The 10507-nt window shown below is 60.2% G+C and overlaps 1 protein-coding gene and 1 long non-coding RNA gene across 4 annotated transcripts in view; one reads left to right on the plus strand and one right to left on the minus strand.

The window, feature by feature from the left end:
- The window catches only part of Grm4 (glutamate receptor, metabotropic 4), a 90307-nt gene extending 80360 nt beyond the window's left edge, over positions 1 to 9947 (minus strand). Inside the window, exon 1 of one of the 2 annotated variants that reach the window (XM_013516709.1) lies at positions 9930 to 9947. The gene's annotated coding sequence lies outside the window, so the exon portion shown is untranslated. Of the gene's footprint in view, positions 1 to 7207; positions 7296 to 9929 lie in introns of those variants that run through there. The other variant, XM_005389511.2, reaches the window with a different exon arrangement.
- On the plus strand, positions 4432 to 10496 carry LOC102014393. 2 transcript variants are annotated; one of them, XR_001235000.1, is made up of 3 exons: positions 4432 to 4550; positions 7959 to 8120; positions 10385 to 10496. It is a non-coding gene; the product is annotated as an uncharacterized LOC102014393 (long non-coding RNA). The 2 variants fall into 2 exon arrangements; XR_261834.1 differs by lacking the exon at positions 4432 to 4550 and adding an exon at positions 5030 to 6080.
- Positions 10497 to 10507: the final 11 nt, after the last annotated feature.

The raw sequence follows: 10507 nt of genomic DNA on the forward strand, positions 1-10507 counted from the left end.
TCCCCCGCGCGCCGCACCCCAATGTCGCCCTCTCCCGGGAGCCCCTGTCCCCCCAGCTCCCCGCGCGCGTGCCAGCACACCGACCCGAAGATATGGCGGAGACCCCTCCTCAACGCCCCCAGGTCGAGGTTCAGGGAACATAGACACACACACACACACACACACACACACACACACACACACACACAAAGTACAACAGAGCCCGAGGACGCACAGAGCGCGCTGCTCCCACCCCGGGTAACACCAGAGCCCCACCGCAGGGCCACTTCTACCTGGGCGCACGCGGGGTGTGCCCCCATGTGGCGTGTTCCTGAGTGCACCCCGCTGCTCCTGGCTCAAGCCTATGAAAAAGCGGGGGGCTGAGAGCCGCTGAGGTGATTCTACTTGCGCGGGTCTCCTAGCGTGTGGGGGAAGGGATGGTTCCACACAGCACCCCACCGCGCTCCATCCCCCTCGGGCGGGCGGGTCCCCAGCAAGCTGACTGCAGCACTGGTTTGCAAAGTGTAACAGGTGGCCTGGCTGCGCCGCAGGGACCCTGGAGACAGCCCGGGCCCAGAAGCTGCGCCCGGCAGCGCTCCTTCCAGGGGGCCTGGGAAAATCCCAGCAGAGACTCCCCGTGAGAGGAGACCGCGAGCAGGCCCGGAGCAGGCACGCAGTCCTGTTAGGATGGCAAGAGCATCGCAGCGCAGACTGCAGAAGTGGTTTCAATTAGAGCCCTGACGTGTGACTGTCCTTGTCCCGGGCAGGATGCACAGCAGAACGCCAGGGCGCTGGGGAGGAGGGTGGCAGCGGCAAAGCAGGAGAGGCTGGTCGGGCCTCGCTCCCAGGGGGCCCTGGACCTCCTGTGCCACCTTATGTTTGTAGCTAAGCCAGGGCCACTCTGTCTCCTCCCTGGGCAACCTGATTCCCATAAAGAATGGTCCCTAGAGCAGAGGGCTGTTGGAGCCGGGAATAGCGGGCCTCACTCTGCAGGCCAGAGCCACATCTCCTTCACCATCTTTCATCCAGTGCCTGGCACCGTGCCTGGACCGTAGTGAGCTACAGGAGCGTTTGGTGAATGAATAACTGTTGGCAAAGCCTGTACTCTTTGCTGTCGCATGTAATGGCCCGAATACATGTCTCATTTACCCAATCAGTTCATTGATTCACTGGGGCCCTTTGTGTGTGTCTGCGTGAACAACCAACCCTAACTGAGACCGTCCACACCACAGCCCTGGGAAAAGACACCAGACTGAGTGTGATCCTGCCCCGGAGGGCTGCGCACACCCCTTGGCCATTTGGGCCCCTGCAGGAAGAGCTCTCTAGAGACAGGAGGGAAAGCCGTGCTGAGGTTTGGGGGGACTCCCGTTGTTCTTGGAGAGGCCACGTCCCTGGGGCGCCAGGGTGCCTAGGTTGCCTGTCCCCGAGGTCCTCGACTTCCTGTCTGCGGAGCTGTCCACGCAGGGCGCGCACAGCCAGCCAGCTGCGGCTTGGACAAGGGACGCGTCCCGTCCTGAAACTGAGTCAGGCCAGAAGATGGAGGTCCTGGCTCCGGCTCGTTCAGAGGCTGGCACCGCACAGGCTGGTGCCGGGGCCGACCTGTGAGCCGGCCGTGAGAAGGACGTAAAATATGCAGCACAGTCCCAGTTAGTGCCTGTGAGTGGGGACCGCGGCGGCTCTGAGCACAGATCACAACCTTTAGCGTCCTAGGGTGGGTGGACGGATTCAGGGCTGCAACACAGACCATGACTGACCAAGAGCAAAGCTAACAGACCATGACTGACCAAGAGCAAAGCTAACACAGCCACCCACCGTGCGGCCCGGCCCTGGGTCTGTGGCTCTGGCTGGAATTCTCCTGCCCCCACCCCCAGCAGCTGTGTGCCGAGGCTGGGTGGGCTGTATTTTTCAGAGGTTTAAAAAAAAAAATACTGTCAACTGGCCGATGGCTGCGTCTGTGGGCTCGGCCAGGGTGCGGGTCCCCAGCCTGAGGACTGGCCCCTCTGGGCCACCCTCCTGGGTCACCTGAGACCACTCCCTGGGGCCGCACTGGGACGCCTGTCATCCCTCCTGCAATTCTCCCGCACAGGGCTGGGAGCCAGGAGACCTGGGTCCCCTGCCCCTCTGAGCTTTGGTCTCCCCATCTGTGAGATCAGGGCCAGGCGGAAGTTGGAGGACCTTGGGGTTTGAGGGGAATTCCGTTCTGAAACCTTTACAAGAGGCTGACCTGGTACCGGTGGGGTAAACAGGGTGGGAATTTTTTTTTTTTATACTGGGGATTGAATCCAGGGCTTTCACATTGAGCTATATCCCCAGCCCTTTTTATTTTTATTGTTTTCTCTTTTGAGACAGGGTCTCACTAAGTCACTAAATTACCCAGGCCATGCTCAAACTCAAGATCCTCCTGCTTCAGCCCCCCAGAGTGCGGAGGTTATAGGCCTGCACTACCAAGCTCTGCTCAGGGTGGGAGTTCTAGCCCCCAGGTACATGATGGGCTTCCCCCCGGGGAAAGAAGGACACTGTCTCCAAACTGGAGCAGAAAAGGCTGAAGAAGAGGCAGAGGAAGATTGTTTTGGGGTTTTTTGTTTTGTTTTGTTTTGTTTTTTCCAGTACCGGCACTCGCACTCACGACCTTGCACTTGCCAGGCAGGTGCTGTGCCGCTGAGCTAAATCCCCAGCCCCTCAGATTGTGTTTTGTACCTCTGTGACCTGGAAGTTCTTCCTGAGATCTGACCCAGCTCCCTCTTTCCATGGCCAGTGCCTTCCTAAAGCTCCTATTCCCCCTCTGCAGGGAGGGACACAGGTGCCTGCAGCGCCTCACCCGCTGCAGCGGCAGTTCACACGCACAAACCTGCATCTTCCACTTCTCCATTTTCAAAGAAGCCAAATGCAGAAAGGGCACTTGTCTCTGAGAATCCTGAATTGATGATTTGTTGAAATAAATCAAAGTGAGCTTCGAAGTGCAAGGGCCCTGGGAGAGACCAGCCGCCCTGGAGGCCCTGATGAACGGTCCCCAAGTTGAGCTCCCCCGGCCACGGCCGTGACCACCAGCCCGATGGTTTTCCACTTTGATTCCCCTCAGCCAGGCCACTGGCAGGGAACATCTGACGGGGGACATAACTGTCCCCACAGGCCATTTCCAGGATGAAGAGCCGGCTTTGGGGAGAGCACGCAGAGGCCCCAGACCCCAGGGAGCCACAAGTCACCCTGCAGACACCAGAGGAGGTGCCAGGGCTGGAGTCAGGGGCTCAGCGCCCCAGCTGGGGACCCTGGGACAACCATTCCCACGGTGCGCCTGGGTGTCCCCACTGCCTGGCCTCACCCCAGGGAGACTGGAAAGTGTTCCCCTCTGCAAGAGGGACCCCCAGGGGCCCCGACAATCTGCTCGTCCCGCAGGGGTGGTGGCTAGTGAGCATGTTCGGTGGGGTCTCCTGCCCCACACTTGTCACATACGTGATGGCCCCAGAGGCCCTGTCGTCCCAAGCGGCCTAGGCTGCCCGGGGCTCAGGGCACCTTCCCATCCATGCCCTGTGTCCCTGCCCAGGGCGGCCGGACCCTCCACGGGGCGGTGACACACGCGGCGTGCGTGCAGTAGGTGCTCACCGAACGGTCGCCTGTTAGACGGAGGGTGACCACCCAGGGGGAACGCCTCCTCTTTTTCCTCCTTCATATCCACTTTCTCCCCCTCCTTCCCTGTCTTTCTTTTGCTTAAGACAGGATTTTCCAGCCACTTTGCCACGCTGCAATTTAAAGCGACTTATCATCTCGCTCTCTCCCCACACGTCCAGGGGCTGTCAGCGCGGAGCCAAGCGTCATTAGGGTGGATGTCACAAGCCCGGACGTCAAAATACTATTAACATTTCAAAGGCCTCCCGCCCTCAGCCTCAGCCAGGTGGCCAGCCTGCTCCTTGGGCGAAGGGCAGCGCTCTGGGCGCCAGGAGGAGCGGTCAGGTGATGACGGGTAGCGCCACCTGGCTGGCCGGGACAGGAGGACTCCAGGAGGGGCAGCCGAGGCCCCACCTGGGCAAGGCAGGGGGACAGGGCAGGGACAGGCAGGGACAGGGATTTCACATCCATCCATCCATCCATCTGTGGGCTCTGGCTGAACCCAAAGCTCCCCACCCCACCGCCCCGCGGGGCCAGGGAGGCTGCGCTGACCCAGGAAAGTCCAGTCACGGCGGGGAGGGGTCTGGGTGCACCCTGGGCCTGGGGTCACAGCGGTATGGCCAGCCCGCAGGTACAGGTACGGTCTGAGTCCTGGGCACCACCCAGATCCCTGCCTGCAGGTAGCAGCCAGTCCAAAACAGCCGCGGAGCCGCCTCCTATCCCCTCCCCCTCCTCCTCTCCTGCACTGGCCCCGCCTCCTCCTCTGGCCCCGCCTCCTCTGGCCCCGCCTCCTCTGGCCCCGCCTCCAGCCGCGAGCCCCGCCCCGCAGACCCCCCAAAGAGGACAAAGCGCGCTGAGGAAGAAAAGCCCACACCCGCCAGCGCCTGCCCTCGTGGGCTGCATGCTAATGGCATGTGATTGGATCAGATGCGCTTTTAATTCCCTCCTGGGACGTCAGGAGGAGGAGGGTAGGAAAGAATCTTTAATTCATCAAACTGAAATATTAATAGACTTCCAGCCAGCTGGAGTGGGGTGCAGGGCCCCCAGACGAGGGAGTGGGGCGGGCGGGGCAGGCCAGGCTGGGCGCTCGGTGCCTACGGGAGCAGACAGCCCGGGGACGGGGCCCAGCGTCACCACCGATCCCAGTCTGGGCACGGGACGCGCGTCCCTGCTGCACAGCGGGCGGAGGACAGACTCCATATGCAGCCGGACGCAGGTCTGGCCCGGCTCGTCCCTGCACCCCACACCTGAGCCTCCCTCAGCACCTGCCGCTGAGACGGCGCCGCCCCTCCTGCCACAGACCAGCAACCGACGCCCGGGGAGCCTCGCGCTGCTCAGCAGAGCTCCGTCTCTGTCCCCAACGCTGGGTGATAAGCGGACTGGGGACCGGAGGCCCAAGAGTGCAGGCCAAGGAGCACGAAAGATGCCATGAGGTACCAGGCCCAGGGGTGTGCAGGCCTGTACTGCTAGCTATTCAGAAGGCTGAGGCAGGAGAATTGCAAGCCCGAGGCCAGCCTGGGCAACTTAGCACGATCCTGTCTCAAAACAAAGAGCCTGTGTGCCCCTGGGAGCCAGCACCAGGCCCGGGCCAGGCGGACCTGTGGGGGCTGCTCTCGGACAGGGGCTGGCCCTGGCCCCGAACTCCCTTGACCTAAGGGCAGCACCCTCACCTGGAGGCCCCACTGTGACAGATGTCTGGCCCCCTGCACCCCCAGTCCCAGTATCCTGGCCAGCTCCCTGCCCTCCAGTTGGGCCCAGGCGTCGGTCCTCCTGTCTGCCCCAGTCCCCTGGCCTCACCCCAAACCCTCCGCAAGCTCCTGGCCCAGCCGCGGCGTCTGGAATCCCAGGCTTTCCGTCACCGACAGTCTGCCTCCTCCAGGGCGGGATTGGGCGGACGGTTCTCTGCCTGCACCTGCGCTGGCCTGAAGGGCCCTGCGCGGTTCCTCAGGATGGAAGGCCCTGGAGCACCCCAAATCCACGAAGCCCCCCAAATCGCCCGCCTCTCAAGAGCCCACTGCTCCCCATCGCGGACCGGCAGCGCCACCTGGTGTCAAGACGCGCTCACTGCACACGGCGGCCTCGCACTGGTGCACCTCCCCTCACCTGCTCTAGCGCTGGAGGGGGCCCGCGCACCTGTAAAACGTTAGGGGGACCCCAGAAGGTGCGCAGGGGCAGGAGGAGCCGCAGACAAGGGCCTTGTACAGCCCGGGCGTGCTGAGCCCGACCTGTCCTCGCAGAGCTCAGAGAGTGCCTCTTTTTCCGGCAAACCAAAGCCCACGCTGCAGGACCAGGGTGTCACTAACATGCCTCATCACCCACGGGACATTTTTACTCTTAGTCCTGTTCCCCCCGGCACTGGGGACTAGAGGAGCAGTGCGGAGCTAGCCAGGCAGGCCCTCCCAGAAAAATGCTGTTCAAACTTGGAACTTCCAACTGGCGTGATGACGCACGCACACTTGTAATCTCAACACTCAGGAGGCTGAAGCAGGAGGATCACTGTGAGTTCAAGGCCAGCCTGGGCTACATAGCAAGATCCTGTCTCAAAAAAAAAAAAAAAATCAGGGGAAAATGTGTGTGTGTGTGTGTGTGTGTGTGTGTGTGTGCGTGCGCAAGCAGACACAGCACAAAATGTAGTGGACCTAGCCAGGCATGATGGCGCACACCTATAATCCCAGCACTCCAGAGGCTGAGGCAGGAGGATTGCCACAAGTTCAAGGTCAGCCTGGGCTATGTGTCCAGACCCTGTCTCAAAAATAAACCAGAAAAAAAATAACAAAATGCGGTGCCACGATGTGAAGGAGTGAGCGTGTTTGTTGCTTGTTCTTGCACCTGTGCAGCGGGAGAAACGGCAGGGTCGCTGAGCCCCGGGCACCCTGGCCCTCTGAGTACCCTGCTCAGGCGCCAGGCCCGGGGAGAGGACCCCCGGCTGATGGGCTGGGGTCACTCCTGCACCCACAGGCCCTAAGGGGGCCACGGGGCCCAGGGGTCCTGCCCTGCAGCCTCCCGCAGCACGTGAGTTCTAACCCTCGCTCCTCGCCAAGTGAGAAAGGGATCGACCTCAGCACCTCGGGCCCAGTTCCTAAACTGCACGGGAAGGGCTTTGGCCTCACACCCTGCGTGCAGCCGCTCTGGCCAGGACAAAGGCAATCCCACAGCTGCATGGTCCGGACCAACCACCTGCAGCCCTGAGCTGGGAGGAAGGGATTTCGCCTCGCCGGGGAGGAGGGGTAGTGAGCTTGGGCCTGGCCTCCCACACTGCTGAAAGGGGCTTCCATCCTCTCCCTGGCAAAGGAGCAAATGCCACGGGCAGGCGGCACCAGGGGGAGGAACTCCAGGGCCGGAGTGGGGGTAGAGGCTTAGAGAGCAGTGGGAGCCAGGCTTCTAGAAATGCAGTTTGGGGGCTGGGGATTTAGCTCAGCGGCACAGCGCCTGCCTGGCAAGCACGAGGTCGTGAGTTCGATTCCCGGTACAGGAAAAAAAAAAATTAAAAAAAAAAAAGGAAATGCAGTTTGCTCATGGAGCAGAGGACTGGTTGGGAAGGGACAGGGGAAGCTATGGAGGTGCAAAGGCCCCGGGGGACCTGAAGATGACAAGGGGAGACGGGACAGGCGGGCTCAAGACATACCCAGCTAGGAGGCTCAGGCCGGAGCCCGGGCCGCCAGCAGTGACCCCGGCAGCGGTCTACACAGCGCTCAGGAGGAGGGCGGCTGGCCTGACCCTGGCACCGTCTCCATGGGTTTCCAGGTGGCAGCTGCAGTCTTATTCGGTGGCCCAGCGGGAGAACCTGTGGGCCATGGCGTCTTCCTGGTGCTCACCGCAGTCAGGCACCTGCAGCAGGCAGTCTCCGGCCGCGTGCGGCGGGCTGCTTGGGGGACAGTGAGGTCCCGGTGTCCCAGGGCACCACACAGCTGCCCGCCAGAGCTCCAGCAGCAGCCTCCGTGATGCCTGAGAGACTCAGGAGGAGCAGACACGCAGAGCCCGGGGAGCAGCTGTCAGGAATGAAGCCTGGTCCTTGCAGGTTGCTGCCACCCAGGCCCTGGAGGCTCAAGGGGGCTCAGTTCCAGGTCTCAGCTGGCCCAGCGGCCTTCAGGCTTGACTCTAAGCACCACTGGCCAGCAGAGGGCGCGCCAGCACCCTTTTGGTTTTGATTTTTTTTGTTGTTTTTGTCTTTTGAAAGAGGGTCTCCCTACACAGTTCAGGTGCCCTTGAACTCAGTATGTACCCCAGGCAGGCCTGGAACTCATAGTGATCTTCCTGCCTCAGCCTCCTAGGTGCTGGGACTAACTACAGGCGTGCGCCACCATGCCCAGCTCGGGCACCCCTTTGACTGAGCTCTGCCCGTGTCTTCCCCTGCTGCCCTCTCCTCCCTCACACAGGCCCTGGGACCCTTCACGGAACTGTGCCGGCCGGAGTGAGGAGCAGGAAGAGGAACCCACCGCCTGCTAAGCACCTGTGGTGTCCCAGTTCCAGTGCCAGATCCAGGCGACTCCATCTATCGCTGGCAATAGCCCGTTTGGGGAAATACCGCCCAGTTACAGGTGAGAAGACTGAGGGCTGTGAAGGGTGTCTTGGAGACCCCGTCTCAAAATAAAAATAAGAAAATAAAAGGGGACTGGGGATGAGGCTCAATGCAAAGGGTTAGGGTTCAATCCACAGCACTGAAGGAAAGGAAAAAAAGAAGCCTGGCAGCCTGGCGTGGTGGCGGAGGCCTGTCATCCCAGCACTCTGGAGGCTGAGGCAGGAGGATCATCATGTCTTTCTTTTTTCTTTTTCTTTCTTTTTTTTTTTTTTTTTCTTTTTGAGACAGGGTCTTGCTATGCAGTCAGGCTGGCCTTGAACTCACTTTGTAGCCCAGGCTGGTCTCGACCTTGCAGCGATACTCTTGCCTCAGCCTCCCAAGTGCTGGGATGACAGGCGTGCACCACCATGCCTGGCACGAGCCTCTCTCAAAAACAAAGAAATAAAATTTTAAAAAGGAAAAAAAGCAAGGATAAGGAAAACATGCCCAAGAAAGAGCGCTGTCGGGTCAAGAAGTGCCGGAAACACGCCTGGCACGGACAGAGTTCTCCGGCTCCTTGGCTGGGGCCTGGCTCCCTCCCCTGGGCTCAGGCACGGCCTTGCCCCAGGCCACCCGCTCTGTCCCCAGCGGCCCTGGCGTCTCCCTGCACTGGCCGGGCTCCTGCCTGTCCTCCAGGCCCCAGGCAAGGCCCCAGCCCCGGCGAGGGAGGGTGGGGGCTGGCAGTGTCACGGCCGCCCTGGTCCCGGGCCAGGCTTTCCGAGTGGCAGGGCTCTAGGTCTCGATCTAGGACGAGCACAGGGAGGGAGGGAGGGACGCCTGGGAGCCGGCCCAGCTCTCGGGGCTCTAACACAGCCACATGGCGTGGCCATTCAGATAGGGCCCTCCCGGCCACATTCACACACACAAAGCCCGTGCCACCCGCTCCCCCACCCCGCCCCACCTGCCCAGCGCAAGTGGGTGAAGGACTGGCACAGATAGGAGACACTGTCAAGGGACAGAGCAGGGTCAGCTGCCTTTTCTTTCCGTTTAGACAAGGCCTCACCATGTAGCCCAGGCTGGCCAGAAACATCAGGACTCACAGTGTAGAGGACATTGGCATTGTGGGTGGCAGGCTCCCCGCTGGGGCCTACTGAAAGCTGGGCATGGTAGTAAAGGCCTGTAATCCCAGCACTGGGGAGGCTGAGGCAGGAGCATCTCCATGAGTTCAAGGCCTGCCTGGCCTCCCTGTTGAGTTTGAGTCCAACTTGGACTACATAGGGAAACCCTGTCTCGAAAAAAACCTAAATAACACTTTTTTTCCAGTACTGGGAAGCTAGATCCTAAGATCTTTTTTGTATTTTTACTTCTGAGAGAGAACCTTACTAATTTTGAGACAGGTCATTAAGCTGTCCAGACTGGGTTCAAACTTGCCATGCTCCTGCCCCAGCCTCCCGAGTGCTGGGATTACAGGCGTGCGCCACCACGCCCGGCTTGTCAAACACATTTCTTACCGGTTCAGTGCCAGGCTGTGGGAACAGAAAGTTGACTGATTCAGCTCTTCAAACATTACAGCCCTCCGGGCACTGTGGGGCACACCTGGCACACCAGCTGCTGGACAGGCTAAAGTAGGACACTCGAGAGTTCAAGGCCAGCCTGGGCAGCTTAATGAGACCCTGTTTCAAAGGAAGATGAAAGGGCTAAGGATGTAGCTCAGTGGGAATGCCCTGGATTCAACCCCCAGTACTAATAAAGAGAGAAACAGAGAGAGAGAGACAGAGAGAGAGAGACAGAGAGAGAGAGAGACACCATAGCCCAGGGCAGAGGGGGCACAGGGATCCAAAGCCATTACCAATGTCATCACCACTGCAGGGCCTGGCACAGCCCAGTGGTCAGGCTCGAGTCTTGGCATCAGCAGGGTGGACAGGCTGCAGGGTCCTCCCCCATCCCGAAGCTGGTCCCTGCTGGACCAAATCCAGCTGTCGTGATCTCATTTAACAAAAGCCAGTTAGGGCTGGGCGTGGTGGCGCACTCCTGTAATCCCAGCACTCAGGAGGCCGAGGCAGGAGGATCGTTGCAAGTTCGAGACCAGCCTGGGCCACAAAGTGAGCTCAAGGCCTGCCTGAACGGCACAGCGAGACCCTGTCTCAAAAAGACAAAAAGACAAAAGCCAGTTAGGGTGAGGGTGTTTTAGTAATATCTTTTCTTATTTAAAAAAAAAAAAAAAATACATAGATGAGAAAACTTTTTAAAAATGCAGAACGGCAGAAAACAAAATAATAACCATCTGTCGTCTCCTTCCGCAAGAGAGAAGGCTGCAAAAGACGGAAAAGCTCAGCGGGCGTCTAGCCTGGCGGCGCAGCAGACGCCAAGCGTGCAGGAGGCCCTGGGTTCCATCCCCAGCACCAAAAGTACAGAAAGAAACCTGAG

The sequence above is a fragment of the Chinchilla lanigera genome, unplaced genomic scaffold (genome assembly GCF_000276665.1).
Source record: "Chinchilla lanigera isolate Chin_1 unplaced genomic scaffold, ChiLan1.0 scaffold00036, whole genome shotgun sequence".
NCBI lineage: Eukaryota > Metazoa > Chordata > Mammalia > Rodentia > Chinchillidae > Chinchilla > Chinchilla lanigera.